An 18461-nucleotide genomic window follows, 5' to 3' on the forward strand; every position below is an offset into this window, starting at 1 on the left:
CGTCCCCTTAAATAGGCGGCTCATTCACGCGACTAGGGGTGTAAATATAAAAAACACCCTGATTTTTCGTATTCGTTTGACATGTGGAAGACGGCCATTACTGGGTGTAGAAGCCAAGGAGCGCTACAAGAAACCAGACATTATTCAACAGGTACACGGAATTTGGAGAACCCGCCTTGCAATGCCGAAGACAATCTGCGCGCCGGACTCGTCATCATTGAAGCCTGGTTCGGGGGCTACTGAGGGAGTCCTGGATTAGGGGGTGTCCGGATAGCCGGATTATACCTTCGGTCGGACTCCTGGACTATGAAGATACAAGATTGAAGACTTCATCCCGTGTCCGGAAGGGACTTTCCTTGGCGTGGAAGGCAAGCTTGGCGATACAGATATGTAGATCTCCTACCATTGTAACCGACTCTATGTAACCCTAGCCCTCTCCGGTGTCTATATAAACCGGAGGGTTTTAGTCCGTAGGACGGAACAACAATCATACCATAGGCTAGCTTCTAGGGTTTAGCCTCCTTGATCTCGTGGTAGATCTACTCTTGTACTACCCATATCATCAATATTAATCAAGCAGGACGTAGGGTTTTACCTCCATCAAGAGGGCCCGAACCTGGGTAAAACATCGTGTCCCCTGCCTCATATTACCATCCGACCTAGACGCACAGTTCGGGACCCCCTACCCGAGATCCGCCGGTTTTGACACCGACAGAACCCTTTGGCCATGGGGCATCGACGCCTTTGCTTATTGTGGTACCTCTGCATTCTGCATGTCGCCCATCGATCATCTTCGGCTTCACGTTGAAGTTCTTGAGCCATAAGCCGAAGTGTGGGGTGATGCGGAGGAAGGCTTCACATACGACGATAAACGACGAGATGTGAAGGATGGAATCTGGAGCTAGATTGTGGAAGTCGAGTCTGTAATAGAACATGAGCCCTCTGACGAAGGGATCAAGACTAAAGCCTAGCCCTCGGAGGAAGTGGGAAACAAATACGACACTCGTTGGGTTCGGGAGTGGGGATGACCTGCCCTTGGGCAGGCAGCCTGTGCGAGATTTTGGCGGTCAGATACCTTGCCTCCCTTAGCTTCTTGATGTCCTCCTCTATGACAGAGGAAACCATCCACCGGCCCTGAAGGTTGGATCCGGACATGATTGAAGGTCTGAAGCGCTCCGCCTGAGCCTTGGGTGTTGGAACTCGGGGTGGGGGAAGGGAGGGATTGAGCGCAAGAAGAAAAGGACAGGCTTTGGCCCCTTTATAAAGAGGGCGAATATCAAGCGTCCTCCGCGTGGCCATTTGGAACTTGCCTAAAATCAAGGAGTCGTACTAACGAGCACGATTGGGTTACCCACACCCATATTGATGAGAATCCCGTGATAAGAGGACACGATCTCTGCTTCGACAAGACGTGCCAATAAAACCGCCTTGCAACACGTGAAGTGGCGGGCAGGGAAAAATGGTTCGAATAATGACCGGGGCCATGGCATGATGTCACGTTATGAAAAGTTGTTAGCAGATTAGATTTGTGGAAATATTATACTCTCTACGGTGGTATGTAGAATTTGTTTTGCAGAGCCAGACACTATCCTTGTGTTCAAAATCTTCTATGGAGTATTCAGAGGAGGATCCCGCCTTGCAATGTCGAAGACAATCTGCACGCCGGACTCTTCGTCATTGAAGCCTGGTTCAGGGGCTACTGAGGGAGTCCTGGATTAGGGGGTCCTCGGACAGCCGAACTATATCCCTTGGCCGGACTGTTCAACTATGAAGATACAAGATTGAAGACTTCGTCTCGTGTCTGGGTGGGACTCTCCTTTGCGTGGAAGGCAAGCTTGGCAATTCGTACATGTAGATCTCCTCCCTTGTAACCGACTCTGTGTAACCCTAGCCCCCTTTGGTGTCTATATAAACTGGAGGGTTTAGTCCGTAGGACAACGGCAATCATACCATAGGCTAGCTTCTAGGGTTTAGCCTCTCCGATCTCGTGGTAGATCAACTCTTCTAATACTCATATCATCAAGATCAATCAAGCAGGAAGTAGGGTATTACCTCCATCGAGAGGGCCCGAACCTGGGTAAACATTGTGTCCCCCGCCTCTTGTTACCATCCGCCTTAGACGCACAGTTCGGGACCCCCTACCCAAGATCCGCCGGTTTTGACACCGACAGACACCAGGACACTCAGTAGCATAAAGAAGAAACTTACTTATCATATTAGGGAAAACAGCAGGAGTACCATTTGTAACACAGTTTAATTGCATCATATCACTAGAGGCATTAGATTAACAATAATGCTGGTTAGACATGTCCTTAAGGTAACAGTGTGATCGCTTCATTTTACATGCGCCCTTACATTAACAACAACAAAAGGTTGGTATATGGACATGCGACAGTGGATGCATCAGCACAATGTACCTACAAGGAGGCATAAAGTGGTGATGTCGAGTTTGTTCATACTCTGTTAGGGAAGCAAATCTAATCCTGGAGACCTTTTACTATGTGAGGGCAGCAAATCTAATCCTGGAGACCTTTTACTATGTGAGGGCAGCAAATCTAATCCTGGACATACTCTGTTGACTTGTCCACCAGCCGCCACTTTCTATCCTTTTTTCAACCAATAATAGATATGTTCCTTATCCAGTTTGTATTGCCTTTTTCAAATTAATATGCTTTTGGTTAGAAGGAATGGAGCAAAGCAAAACTGGAGGATTGTTTTCCCTTTGGCGTCTCTTTTAAAGGAAAAATGTAGGAATTTTAATATCCACTTGGATGTCCTTTTCAAATTAATATGCATGAAGAACATGGCTAATTGCATTACTGGCATAATAAGATTCTTATTTTTTTTCATTTTCATGTGGTTTGACTTTAATTTGACCATGTTTCTCCATTCTCGTGTTCTTCCAATTCATGTGAACCAAACACCCAGGTTGACAGAAATCCTATGTTTGCAAATGCTCTCTTTTGCATGTGCATTCCTATCCTATTCCTATGTTTTTCCTGTCCCTGCGTTTATAGAATCCTCCAATTCTAAGGAGCCCTTACAAATTTACTTCATTTTCAGATAGGTGTCAAAGAAAACTTTGTGTGTTATGTCCTCCTCCTACCGTGCCGTCATCCATCCCACCTGAGGTGCACCATCGACAGAAGCGTTCACTGCAGCAGAGATTCCCCCTGCAGACTTTCTTTCACCGCCTCAGATCATCTTCCCTGTTGCCGGCAGCCACGCCAACTGACCATCGACTGAGCAGATGAACCTGAGGACTACATAGTTCCGGAAGATAGGTCACACTCTTTCGTGTTTGCTTACGTTATACAACAGTTTTTATTACCTGCTACTTTATCGTCCTGTTCACCTCTTAGACTCTGAGTCGGGTCCAAACTAATGTTCAAACTTGAGTTTTAAAATGCCTGTGGGGCACATATCGAGGCAGTAACAAATAGTATATTTCTACTATCTGGTTCATCTGGGGTCTTCTATGTGGTTCATGTTGGGTGGGCAACAAACAGTAGATGATCAATCGTCTATCTTTTTAAACTGAAGCTATAATATAACTGCTATCATTAGTTTTGGATTTATCCACTCGTTTGCTACCATCAATCTTGATTTCTGCATGCACCCCTTAGGCCTTACATAATCTAACTATGTTTTTTTATTATGCATGTCAGTTATTGTACACAATCGTACTGAACATGTAGAGAAAAAGAGAAGACCATTGCGTGGGAATATAATGTCATGCAGACGCCGCTCCATGGTGGGCGAAGTGCCCCCCCCCCTCCTGCCATTCCAGATTGTATTCCAAAGGAAGATAACTGTTCAGAGGGGGATTCAGAGGGAGACGACCGCTCCTATTTATCCCCTGAGGTGTTTGCTCTAACCTGGCATGTTGATGTTGGTCATATCATGCATATGGCGCCTCGCATTGCTTACATTGTACATCTTGTATGTCATCAACTTAGTTTAGATTTGATTTATGTGAATGCCAGCTATTTGGTTTCTATATCATACTCCCACTATTCCTAAATATTTATCTTTTTAGAGATTTCAACAAGTGACTAAATATAGAGAAAAATGAGTGAATCTACACTCTAAAATATGTCTATATACATCCGTATGTGGTAGTCCATTTGAAATCTCTAAAAAGACAAATATTTAGGAACGGAGGGAGTATATGGGAATTATGCAATGCCATCTTCTTTAGCCAGGCATCATATATGTGAATCATGCAATGTCATCCTGTTTAGCCAGTCATCGTATATGTGAATTGTATTGTGCCATATTTTTTCATAATGTATTCCATTTGTCAACAATGTTTATACATACATCTACTCTTCCTATGCATCAGCCATTTGAGTCGGTCATGGGAAAATCTGGAGTGAAAACAAGGTTTTCTGAGTAGTCAGTGCTACCTGTCGATGCAGATTTCTTGCTGGTTACAGATAGCTCCTCAGAGGAGGATTCAGAGACAGATCATGACCAGTCGTATCCCCCCCCAGAGGTGCATGCTCTAACTTGGTAGGATTATATTGCTCATATCATGCATATGGTGTCTTGCATTGCCATGCCATCTGCTTAGATTAGACATGCTTTGTGTGAATGCCTCCTATTTGCTTTCTATATATCAGATATATGAATTAGGCAATGCCATGATTTTCATCCAGTTATCATATATGTGAATTATGCACCACCATGTAGCCAAGCATCATATATGTGAATTATCTCATGCCATCCTTTTTTTTCATTACGTATTCCATCCATCGACAATCTATGTATATTGAACTACTCTTCATGTGTATCAGCCATTTGAGCTGGTTATGGAAAAATCTGGAGTGAAAACAAGGTCTTTAGAGCAGGCAATGGTACTTGTTGAAGCATATATCTCGATGGTTACAGGTAGCTCCTCAGAGGAGGATTCAGAGACAGTTGATCAGTCATATATCCCACCTGAGGTGTATGCTCTAATTTGGAATGTTTATATTTCTCATATCATGCATATGGTGTCTTGCATTGCTTAGTTTAGACATCATATCACTAGTAGAAAAAGGGTCAAATGTGAGACACATTAGTCCCGGTTTGAATTTGAGCCGGCACTAATGTGTCCATTAGTGCCGGTTCCAACGGCTAGGCGGGAGGAGATCTTTAGTACCAGTTCATAGCGAACCTTTAGTGTTGGTTCGTGCCACGAACCGGTACTAAAGAGGCAGTGGCTGGCTTTTGTCATGCTCGGGCCCGGCCAGCCCCTTTAGTACCACTTCGTGGCATGAACCGGTAGTAAAGAGGTTGTGGCAGGTTGTTTTTAGTCCCACCTCGCTCCCCTAGCAGGATTTTTACCACCTTAAATATGTTACTTCTCAAAGACTCAAACTATCACAAGCACTTGATTTTCATTGAACTCTATGTGTAGAATTTGTGGTCGCAATATGAGTCTTCACCGGTTTCTAAACCGTTGAGGACTCATATTGACAATTCAGATTGTACACAAAAAGATCATTGATAATCAATGTATTTTTCATGTATATTTTTACATGTTTATGCCCTCACTCTCTTCTCTCTCCACTCACACTCACACTCACTCGGTCTCCCCCTCAATCCCCCCGCACCGGTCCTCCCCCGCCGGTCGCCCCAGCTAAATGACCGTGAAATTAAAAATCACTACAAAATGAACTCTGAAAATGTTGAAACTTGGCATGGTATCATCATTTCACCCACATAGCAAGTGCATAAGAGTAGAGAGGGTTACTGCAAAAACTGGACGCATTTCGTGTACAAACAGGACAACCTCTTTCGGAGTATCAGGGTTTCGGACGAGAACTCATCTGTTACACGGGCACTTCATTTTTTTAAACTTATTTGAACTCCAGACATTTTTTTGTGTTCCATATGCACCATTCAAAGCGAACTCATCAATTTTCAACATGTCCTGACATCATTTACTATTTTCAGTCATTTACCGATTTGTTTAGAGAGCTAAATGACCGTGAAAATGAAAATCACTACAAAATGAACTCTGAAAATGTTGAAACTTGGCATGGTATCATCATTTTACCCACATAGCATGTGCAAAATAGTAGAGAGGGTTACGGAAAAAACTGGACGCACTTCGTGTACAAACTGGACAATCTCTTTTGCAGTATCAGGGTTTCGGACGAGAACTCATCTGTTACATGGGCACTTCATTTTTTAAAACTTATTTGAACTCCGGACTTTTTTGCGTTCCGTATGCACCATTCAAAGCGACGTCATCAATTTTCAACATGTTATAACATCATTTGCTATTTTTCAGTCATTTACCAATTTGTTTAGAGAGCTAAATGACCGTGAAATTGAAAATCACTACAAAATGAACTCTGAAAATGTTGAAACTTGGCATGGTTGTAGCGACCAGACCTCAAACAGTCTGATCTCTATGCTCCGGTGTCATCCCTGGATCAGTAATGCTGACACCACACAGTACTCGGAGGATTTATAGCAGAGTAGCAATCACACACTTATTACATCGAGTGTCTCAAAAGAGAACTTATTACAATAAATATGGCTTAAGGCCATCTAATAACGATAACAGCGGAAGGCTTGGAAGATAAGTGAGTCCATCAACTCCAACGGCATCACTGAGTATAGAACCATGACCTAAAACTCCTTAATCGTCGTTTGAAAAGTCTGCAACATTAACGTTGCAGCCCGAAAACGGGTCAGCACATGGAATATGCTGGCAAGGTAACACATAGAGAGTAATGGAATGAAACAGCTATACTATATGCATATCTGGCTGGTGGAAAGCTCTATGGTTACAGTTTTGCGTAAAGCCAATTTTTCCCTACTACAAAGGAATAAATTTATTTAACTATCATGGTAGTTGTTAAACATTGAGAATGGTTGACAGCATTCTCAATCCCAATTAAGCATCATCATTAAACAAAACCCAACAAAATTAATTTAGAGTAACATGTTGAGATTCACATGATAATCCAGGTACTAGATACTCAAGATGTCCATAACCGGGGACACGGCTAACCATGATTAGTTTATTACACTCTACAGAGGTTTGCGCACTTTTCCCCACAAGACTCGATCGCCTCCGTTGGGTTTCTCGCACTACAGGGTGTTTGAGAAGACGGATGACCGAGACATAGTCTTTCAGAAGCGCTAGCACCTTACGATCGGGTAGACCGTACCACCTACATCCCCTACATCTACTAGTCTACCACTGTAAGAGTTCGCACAACCTAGTCAACTATGCTAGAGCCCATAATAGCTTGTGGCTGCACACGGAAGTTTCTAGTATGAATAGTCTCATGATCCCTTTGAGCCTGGGTGGCGGTCCAAAAGAAAAACAAGCAAGTCCTGGAATACCCAGGTGCCTCAATCCACCCAGATGTGTGTTTAAGTTGCCACCTTAGATAAACCATTAATTAACAAAACTAACATCTGTCATGGATTTCACTCACCCAATCCACGTCTACTAGCATAGCATGGCATAATAAGCAAACGTAGAAGTAACTCCCAAAGGTTTGATAACAACAGGTAATAGGTACTACCTCATCTACTTCCCATCCCACAATTTAATTAGATCCTAACCATGCAATGTGTGAGGATTGATCTAATGCAATAAAACTGGGTAGTAGAAAAGGTATGATCAAAGTGTTACTTGCCTTGTTGATGATCCGGGAAACCTAGCGATTCGAAATAACAAGCGGCGCACTCCGGGTATTCTATCGCAGACAAACAAACAAGCATACAATAAGTACTCATCTAATGCACAGGTAAAAGTCAAATAATAGATCTAACCAGAAGGTTCAACTTAAGAACTCCGGTTGGCAGAAAGAATCAAATCGAACGAAACAACGAAAGTCAAACGGCTAAAGAAAACAACTTCGTTCTACTAATCTGGATCTAGGGCAAATTTTATAGTAGAAAAATCTTGTTTAAGTTGGTTAAACGGATAGAGGGTTTCGAGACGAAACTCCAGGCGCTTGAATCGCCTGATTCCAATAAACGAGCGAAAAGTTATACTAAAACGAAAATCGGATCAGGAATCACGATCAGAAAAATCACGGATTTAATCCGAGAAAAAGAAAAAAAACGACGAACGCTCGCTAAATTAAATAAACCGGAAAACCAATCTATTTAAAAAACCGAATCTAAAAAAACCAACGGAAAAACCGAATGGTTTTTCGAAGAAAAAAATGGAAAAAAACGGCGCGAATTTCGAGACGGTGGCGAACCTCGGCGAGCGTGCGGTGGCGGCGGCGGCGGCGGCGAGGCGGCGGCGCGGCGGCGGCGGTGGCGGCTGGGGGCGGCTCGGGCTAGGGTTAGCTCTGGCTGGGCCTCCCCCCGGCTTAAATAGCCTAACGGGCCGGGAGTCCTAGTCGGACACGGCCCTAAGGTCGGTGCGCGTTTTTTTAATAATAATTACACGCAGAAGAAAAAAAACTAAAAAAATACTAAGCGGACTCCAAAAATTCTGAAATAAATTTTCACAGGCTTCTAAAATCAAGCCGCACAAGGTGAACATTTATTTGGGACCTAAATGCAATTTTAAAAAACGCACATTTTTCCTAAATTCAAATAAAACATCGAAAAACTCCGAAATAAAATATTATTTGATTTTATTATTAAATCCTCAATATTTCTTTATTTTGGGAAAGTCATTTTATTCCCTCTCTCATATTTTTGTAATAGAAATAATTGATAATAAAATAAATAAAATCAAATGATCCTATTCTCAAAATTTGAGAAAACTCAAATATGAAAATAGCAAAACCCCTAACTCTCTCCGTGCGTCATTGAGTTGTGTAGAATTTCTAGGATCAACGAAAATGCAAAATAAAATATGGTATTCGATGATGATCTAATGTATAACATTCCAAATTGAAAATTTGGGGATGTTACAATGGTATCATCATTTCACCCACATAGCATGTGCAAAAGAGTATAGAGGGTTACGGCAAAAACTAGACGCACTTCGTGTACAAACTGGACAATCTCTTTTGGAGTATCAGGGTTTCAGACGAGAACTCATCTCTTACACGGGCACTTCATTTTTTTAACTTATTTGAACTCCAGACTTTTTTTGCGTTCCGTATACACCATTCAAAGCGAAGTCATCAATTTTCAACACCTTCTGACATCATTTGCTATTTTTCAGTCATTTACCAATTTGTTTAGAGAGCTAAATGATCGTGAAATTGAAAATCACTACAAAATGAACTCTGAAAATGTTCAAACTTGGCATGGTATCATCGTTTCACCCACCTAGCATGTGCAAAAGAGTAGAGAGGGTTACGGCAAAAACTGGATGCACTTCATGTACAAACTATACAATCTCTTTCGGAGTATTAGGGTTTCGGACGAGAACTCATCTGTTACATGGGCACTTCATTTTTTAACTTATTTGAACTCCAGACTTTTTTGCATTCCGTATGCACCATTCAAAGCGAAGTCATCAATTTTCAACACGTTCTGACATCATTTGCTATTTTTCAGTCATTTACGATTTGTTTAGAAACCTAAATGACCGTGAAATTGAAAATCACTACAAAATGAACTCTGGAAATGTTGAAGCTTGGCATGGTATCATCATTTCACCCACCTAGCATGTGCAAAAGAGTATAGAGGGTTACGGCAAAAACTGGATGCACTTTGTGTACAAACTGGACAATCTCTTTTGGAGTATCAGGGTTTCGGACGAGAACTCATCTGTTACACCGGCTATTCAAAATTTTAATAACTTATTACAACTCCGGACTTTTTTGCGTTCATTATGCACCATTCAAAGCCACGTCGTCATCTTTCAACCCTTTCTGACATAATTTGATATTTTTTATGCATTTATTGATTTGTTTTGAGCTAAATGACCCTGAAATTGAAAAGCACTACAAATGAACTCTGAAAAGGTTGAAACTTGGCATGGTATCATCATTTCACCCACATGGCATGTGCAAAAAGTAGAGATGGTTACGGCAAGAACTGGATGCACTTTGTGTACAAACTGGACACTCTCTTTCGAACTATCAGGGTTTTAGACGAAAACTCTCTTTCGAACTACTCAGAAATAAATAGAATAAAATAAATAAAGCAAAAAAGAAAAAACTATATAAAAAACTAATCATAAATAAATAAATCAGAAAAGAAAAAAACTATATAAAAACTACTCAAAAATAAATAGAAGAAAATAAATAAAGCAGAAAAGAAAAAACTATATAAAAAACTACTCAGAAATAAATAGAAGAAAATAAATAAAGAAGAAAAGAAAAAAACTATATAAAAAATTACTAAGAAACAAATAGAAGAAAATAAATAAAGCAGAAAACAAAAAAACTATATAAAAAACTACTCAGAAATAAATAGAAGAAAATAAATAAATCAGAAAAGAAAAAAAACTATATAAAAAATACTCAGAAATAAATATAAAAAAATAAATAAAGCAGAAAATAAAAAACTATATGAAAAATTGTTGGGGCGCTGTCCAGTCGGCCTGCTAGGCCTTGGGCATGTAAATTCAGGCCCACAAGGGCCAGCAGGCTCACAGGACAGCGCGCCATAGTTAGGCCGAGAAGCCTCGTTTACAGAGGAGTTCGATAAAGCAGCCGCGGCTGGGTTTATAAACCAGTGCGACTGCCCTTCGCCCGGTGAGGTGGGACTAAACTTTGCGCACTGCAGCGCACCCCTTTAGTAGCGGTTCGTGGCTCCAACCGGTACTAAAGGCCACCCTTTAGTATCGGTTGGAGCCACGAACCGGTACTAAAGGGGGCCGCTTCCCGCCGCTTGACCTGGCCAAAATTGGCCTTTAGTACCGGTTGGTGGCTCCAACCGGTACTAAAGGCCCCTCCTATATATATAGCACTTACAAAAAATTCAGTTTCATATCCCCACTTCTTCTTCAACTACTTCGCGTGACATCGCCGCCGCCACCGCGTCGTCGCCCATCGCGCGCTGTGTCTCGCCCTCGCCGCCCCCGCCGCGCGCCATCGCCCCCACCGCCCGTCGTCGCCGTTTCGCGCCGTCACCCCCGGCTCGCCGTCCCCGTCGCGTCGCCGTCTCGTGCCGCCGCCCGTACGCCGCCACCCCCAGCTCATACACACACAGAGAGACAGACACACACACACACACACACACACACATTTTTTTACTTATTTTTTGTTTTCTATTGTTTAGATTAATGCATGTCAAATTGTTATTTAGATGATCGAATTAGATGAATTACGTAGATAAGAATGTTAGAATGTTAATGTTAGATGAATTAGATAGAAAAGTTAAATATTGATGTCAATTATTAGATGAATTAGTTAGATATTAATTAGTTATATGAGATTATTTGAACTAGCTGAATTAATATAACTAGTTTATTTTTAGTAAATGCTTAGTTGAACTAGCTAGTTGAATTAGAACTACTTTATTTTTAGTAAGAAAATTTAGGTATATGAGATTCGATGATCTAATTAAAATATTACTATATATAGCTACTTTATATATTTTAGTAAGAAAATTAATAGAACTAGTTTATTTTTAGTAAATTCTTAGTTGAATTAGTTGAATTAATAGAACTAGTTTATTTTTAGTAAGAAAATTTAGGTATCTGAGATTTGATGATCTAATTAAAATATTACTATATAGAACTAGCTACTTTATTTTAGTAAGAAAAATTAATAGAACTAGTTTATTTTTAGTAAATGCTTAGTTGAATTAGTTGAATTAATAGAACTAGTTGAATTAATAGAAGTACTTGAATTAATAGAGCTAGTAAGTGTTTAATGTTTCACCTATATGAACATAGGAAATGTCGTCTGACGACGAAAAAGATTTCATTATGTGTGAATACTGTGAAGACCAGCGCGGCCTATGCGACAGAAATTTCTTTGTTGATGATAGGCGCTTCAACATCAAGCTGGATGAGACCTTCGAAATGGATACAGTAAGTCACAACGACAAGTCTTTTTTCGTAATTAAGCATGACTTATGCTTCATTTGCTTCAACTTATAATTTTAAATTTTCACTATTCTACTAGCGCATCCCTTGCCATGCAAGAATTTTTGTCTTGGATAAGATAGGTTTCAGTGCTATGGAAACTATGGAGGTAAAGAGAGTTTACCTGAAGACTGAGCATGGTTATACTTTCAACGTCAAATTATACAATGCAGACATATACACCTATTTTGAATGCAAAACTTGGCAAACACTATGCAAGGCTTATGCATTTGAGCCTGATATGGTTATCACCTTTGATATTCGTCTGGAAGATGATATTGAAGGTAATAGAGACATCTAGGTCGATGTGCGGACGCCTCCAGTTCTACCATTATGTGAGTTTCTCAACCATATTTATGTCTTCGATATTGTTTATTCAAAAACAGTTGACAACTAATTTCTATTGACAGCTTATTTCCATTCAAGCAAACATGTCCGGCGCTTGGTAGACAGGACCGTCCACTGTCCCGGGGCTGAACTAAACTGCGAGGAGATAAATCATTATGTTTCATGGCTTGAGGATCTTGATGGTGTCAAGAGAAATTATTTTCCTGAATTTGAAAATCTTAGTACTCAAAACGTGTGACCAATAGTGATCATATTAAACTACGGTCACATCTATTTAGGAAAGATGATGAGATTTTTACTATTTGTCCTTAGTGCATCTTTTGCATACATTATTTTTCAAGCTAAACTTCATTGCTAAGTAATGTTACTATACGATGTTATTAAACAGGGACTCCCGATGATAGTTGTGCGGCTTGTGCCTCAGTGGATCGGTACTAAAGGTCGCATGTCAATGGTTAGCTTACGGCCAAGATATCCTACAATGCACATGAGAGCATTCAGGATTTCTAATAGCGAGGAATGCTTAATAGTGAAAGATTGGAGCAAAATTGTTAACGATCGCAGAGAAGTACTAGGGGGCAGCAAACAGAAGCACAGCCCACGATTAGGAGACAGGTTCATCTGCATGCTCCAATATGATTAATCAGGAGAGCTATACATGTTCTATGCTATTTTACCTGAGAGAGAGAGCAGCAGGAGTGATTATTAGCTAGTTCATGCTCTTAATTAGTACTTGTCCTCTCATGTATGTGTTCTTCGTCCTGAACTTAATTAATCTCAAAGAGGAGTGAAGTCTATTTTAAACCTCGAAGTCATACAGCTCGTCAAAAGTGAACCCCAAACTCGTAATCCCTGAAGTCCATGCCCTGTATTTATCAATCCCAGTCAATTCTGACCATAGAGTTGTTTGGCACACCGGGAAAAGTCGATCCCGGCTGGGTTCACCTCACTACTCATAGACTACAGGGTCCACATGTCATCTTCTTTCCCAACCTTCCCATCCTCATCTGCCTCGCTCCAGTTCCTCCTGTGTCCGCGGCCGCCCGGCGGGGGCTCACCGCCTACTGCTACGGCTCACCTCACCTCTAGCGGCACATCCATGCTAGTAATGCTAGTTGTAGAGCAGCGCGCCACCTGCTTGCTTTCTTAGGTCGGCTAGATTGAAAGCACTAAATTCAGTCGCTAGCTTATGAATCAATCTGCAATGTGATGGCTGTACTACGGGCCGCCGGCAAGTTTGCGGCCACCTCCGGTCAAGTGAAATTGAGTACGACTAGTGTGGATGTAGATGGACATGCGTACACGGCGGAGGAGGAGGTCGATGACGAAACAGTCTAGCTAGGACGGGGATCCCCGGCGGCCGCAGCGAGTGGTACACATCGTCTATGCGCCTACCCAGTGGTTGGTGCGTGATCCTAATGCTGCTCGCCTGCTCTTCCAAAGGTAGGGCGCCGTGCTCTGCTACATGGCTGTTGCTCGGGTAGCTCAGGTGCTACTGCTTGGTGCTGCTAGTCGATGACGGGTGACCCCGGTTCTTGGCAACGAGATAGGTGGGGCGAGCCACCAGAGGCGCGGCAGCGGCTGCTCGCGAGCAGATGAGGCAGGGAGGACGAAGGGGATTTGGGGACGAGATAAGGTGAGAAGATAGACATGACATGTGGGTCCCATTAGTCAGTGAGAGTAAAGAGTTATCCTGATGGGGTTTTTCCCTTTTCTAATGTACCAAATTAGTCTAATACTAGGTTGGGGTCGAGATTAGACCGGGATGTACAAGTACAGGACATGGGCTTCAGGGATTGAGAGGTTGAGGTTTATTTCCGACTAACCGTACGAATTCAGGGTTTAAAATAGACTTCACTCCTCAAGGAGTGATTTGCTTTTGTGGTGTTATGAATGCTTATAATATCATGACCATGTTGAACTCGATGATATCTTTGCTTCTGGTACAAGTGAATGTTTCTTCTTTAAGCTAGTGTTGGTGGTGATTAGATAGTGGTAATGACTATGATGATTAAATAGTGGTAATGATGACTATGATGATTTTTAGCTAGCTAGTATACTGTTGTTGGTGATGATATATATGATGCAAGAGTTTTTATATTAATATGATGATGATGATGATGATGATGATGAGTTATTATATAATTTATGAAAGAAACCGTAGATTAGTTTCAACTGGATGGATCCTAGCTAAGTGATCAAGTATATGCCATATCCATATTACTTGATCACTTCATATACTTGATCACTTAGCTAGGATCCACATGCATCCAGTCGAAACTAATCTATGGTACTTTCACCTAATGGTTTAACAACTCATTATAATGTAAAACAATCACTAAAATTAAATTTAAAACACAAAATTAAAGGAAAAATAAAAAATAAAATCAAACCCCCCCCCAAACATTTAGTACCGGTTGGTGTTACCAACCGGTACTAATGGTCTGCCCGCACCCGGGCTTGTCTCGTGCCACGTGGTGGCACTTTAGCGTCGGTTCGTGCCGAACCGGTACTAAAGGGGGGGCTTTAGTCCCCACCCTTTAGTGCCAGTTATAGAACCGGCACTAAAGGCCCTTACGAACCGGCGCTAAAGCCCGATTCTGCACTAGTGTGTGCACAATATTCTATTCCATCTGCTTAGTTTAGAGATCATACATGCGAGTGTCACCTACTTAGTATATGAATCAATTATGTCAATTATATCATGCCATCTTGTATACTTAGACAACATGTATGTAAATTATTTCATCCCAACCTATTTTAGAAACACATCATATAGTTTTGTCATGTCATCATGTTTAGATACTCATCATATGTTGAATTATACCATTATATCCTGTTAAGTTATCCATCATATATCTAAAATTGTGTCATGTTATCTTGTTTAGTTAGCCATCATATATGTGAAATTGTGTCATGCTGTCCTATTTGGTTAGACAACATATATGTGAATTACCACATCTGTCTATCATACAATGTATGTACGTTCAATTTCTTTTGTTGTTTATCAGTCATTTGAATTGGAGGGGGTGATGGCAGTATCTAAGGGAGCAAAGATCCGTTCTTCACAAAAGACAGTGCTACCCGTCGATGCAGGTAGAACCATGGTTGTACTGGCCCACGAACTAGCCCCACCACACATAATTGAGACTCTTTGAGATTGCACACTTACACCGTTGGGCAGAGAACCAGCTAAAACCCATAACCCCAACCCTAGCGGATAGTAACCCACTTCTAGTTAACACAGCACCATGTGCACCACAGAGCACCCCCACATGAGCAGTGTGTAAAGCAACTGCAGTGCCCAAAGCACGAAGACCACCACAGCGAACCCAAACTCCACGTTTAAAGCAGAAGAGCAACTGTTCTCAAGTCAGATTCCGTAGCTATGGTCCATACTCCTTTTCTATTGCATCACTGTATTTACTCATACCAACTACTTTCAAATTTGAAGGATCCAATTGGAACTCCAATGGCGCAACAGGTATGTTTTAAACCTATTCCTTTAACTGGGTTGCTGTTCTAACTTCTTGCTCTATGTTGATTTCATTTTCAGTTGTATAAATAGTTATGTTCTCATGTGATGCACATTACAAGTGTTGCCAGTGTTGTGTAGTTTCTCACACTTATATTCTGTCTATGCTGCTGTGTCTTAAAAATATATGATTAGAACTATGTCTCTATCTTGATTTGGCAACATAAACTAGAATGATATGGACAATACAGTGACCATAGTACATAGATATATGTTTGTTTCATGTTGTTATCCTGTCCACCTTACTACTTAAGTGGTTTACCAAAATGAGTTTCGTATACTATATGCTAAACCTGTGATGTGTCTGCTTGTTTCTCTTGTAGAATGGGAATAGAATATTGGAGAAGAGCACCCCACTATGCAATGGTAGAGGAAGTAATGCGGATAAGGTTCAAGATAGTGAGACAACCATGTTGGTCTTCAAGAAAGGTGATAAAAATGATCATGTAGACACTGAGACAACCCCACAGTCCTGCGTTGATGTAGTGTTCGGGTTACTAGCCAGTACCGCTGGCACAAGCTCTTCGAACTCGCTGCCTGAATCACTTCAGCTTCTTCAGTCTCAGCTACAAGCTGAAAAGCATCAGTCAGCTGTGTTGCGGCAAGAAGCCTAAGGACTGAGGAAGCCCCTGCAAAATCCAGATGCATACTTTCTGGTGCAACAGCAAGCGCTAGGGGATTTAAGCGCCAAACAAGAGAAAGTTAATAAGCTTGCTAAGCACCTTGCCAGCATTATGGGTACCCAGGATATTGTTTCTTGAGCTCTTCTGAAGTGGTTTCAATTCTAGACTTGTTTTGCTTCGGCGTTATTTGCACTGGTCGCCAACTTTGACAACCAGTGTATGTGATATGCTGCTTTCTTCCCTATATTTGCACTCGTGGCGAACTTTGATGCCTAGTGGATGTAATATGTGTAATAGCCATGAGAGCCTAGCGTAAGTTGCTTGCTTATTTATTTCCTTGTTGTCTTGTTTATTTGTTTGCTTGTAGTCAGTGCAGTTCTTTTTTCGTGGTTTGCTAGTGGCCGCAATAACCTATTTTTTTAAACTAGGCCACAATACCATGGGCTACATGTTTATTGTAGTGACCCTGGGCCTCCTACGGGCCATAGAAATAATGGGCCTTCTACGGGGTGTAGCATCAATGGGCCTTCTACAGGTCGTATGATCGATTGGCCAAACATGGGCCAATAACGGACCGCATTATGGGCCATAAACGAGCTAGAGTTGGAATGGTCTGTTCATGGGCCGACCATAACGGGCCGTCGTTAATCGGCCATATTTGATGACGCTATGAAAACGTCCCAACGGATTAACGGGCCGACTATAACCACGGGTTGAATTTGGCCACAAGAAGAAAAGGCCAGTAACGGGCCGTAAGTAACCGAATGCTAGAAATGAGCCCAAGAATAAATGGGCCCTGAGAAGGCCGAAAGATAACACGGGCTGGAAATGGCCCAATGGAATAATGGGCCGTTAATGGGTATAAAGCGATACAATATTCATTACAGGCCAGTTTCACCACGGGTTGTTAATGGGCCAAGAGTTACAAAGGGCCTCATATGGGCCGAAAGATGTCATGGGCCATACATGGGCCGGAAGTTACAACGGGATGGAATCATATTGTATGGCCCAGATGACGCTACTGGACCTAAATCGGGTAGGCCGTAACGGGCTGTGAGTTAGCGGGCTGTAAATGGGCTATGTGCGAACATGCCGTTAACAGGCTTTCCATTGGTCGGCCCGCTACCTTTTGACCAAGTCAAACGGGTCGGCCTTTTCACAGGAATGGGCCTCTGTTGGGCCATGCCACGTGTCGACGTGTCATAGGCGCCTTTTGTCCGATGAGTGGATGACATATGTCCCAACGGTGAGCCGACACATGGTTCCTCTGGCCATTGAGAATTTTACACGTGGAAAATCCCCATTGGTCTGGGCTGTTAACGGGTTATTTGATCCAAACCGGAACCCGATAGCTTAACGGCGACTCGTTACGGTGGATGCCACGTGTCGGTTACCCTTGACGAAAGCAATTCTATGACGCGCGATTTATCGTCAAGGAAGTGGACACTTCCGTGATGATAATTTTGGTAATGTCATGGCACACTTCTATGATAGCACAAGTATGACTATCTTGATTCTGTCATAAAATTTTCATGGATGTATATGCATGACAAAAGACATGACCTACTGTGACAAACACGTGTCATCATGGAAGTGTATTTTTTTTGTAGTGGATGGTGATTGCATGTGTGATATGGACAACGGCAGTATGCATGTATCTCTATATGGCTCCGAACCTTGCTACATGTACGACACTATTAGCATGATTGCTATACGACAACTGAACAACCTTCCATCATGTCCATTCAGTGGAGCAGCATCGTTGGATCAATCGTTGTATGAAAATCTGATGTTAGACCATTGTACGTGAAGTAGTTGCATTTGGCTCCACACACACAATATACATATAACACAGATTACGTATCAAACCAGGTTGTGTACCTACACAACTAAGTACCCTAATTCCCTAAATACTAGTAGTGGTGAATATGAAATCCCTGAGAATGCCTTTATTACTCAATCAATGCTTCACTTAGTCTGGTTCCTTTTT

This window comes from Triticum urartu, chromosome 4, assembly GCF_003073215.2.
Source record: "Triticum urartu cultivar G1812 chromosome 4, Tu2.1, whole genome shotgun sequence".
NCBI lineage: Eukaryota > Viridiplantae > Streptophyta > Magnoliopsida > Poales > Poaceae > Triticum > Triticum urartu.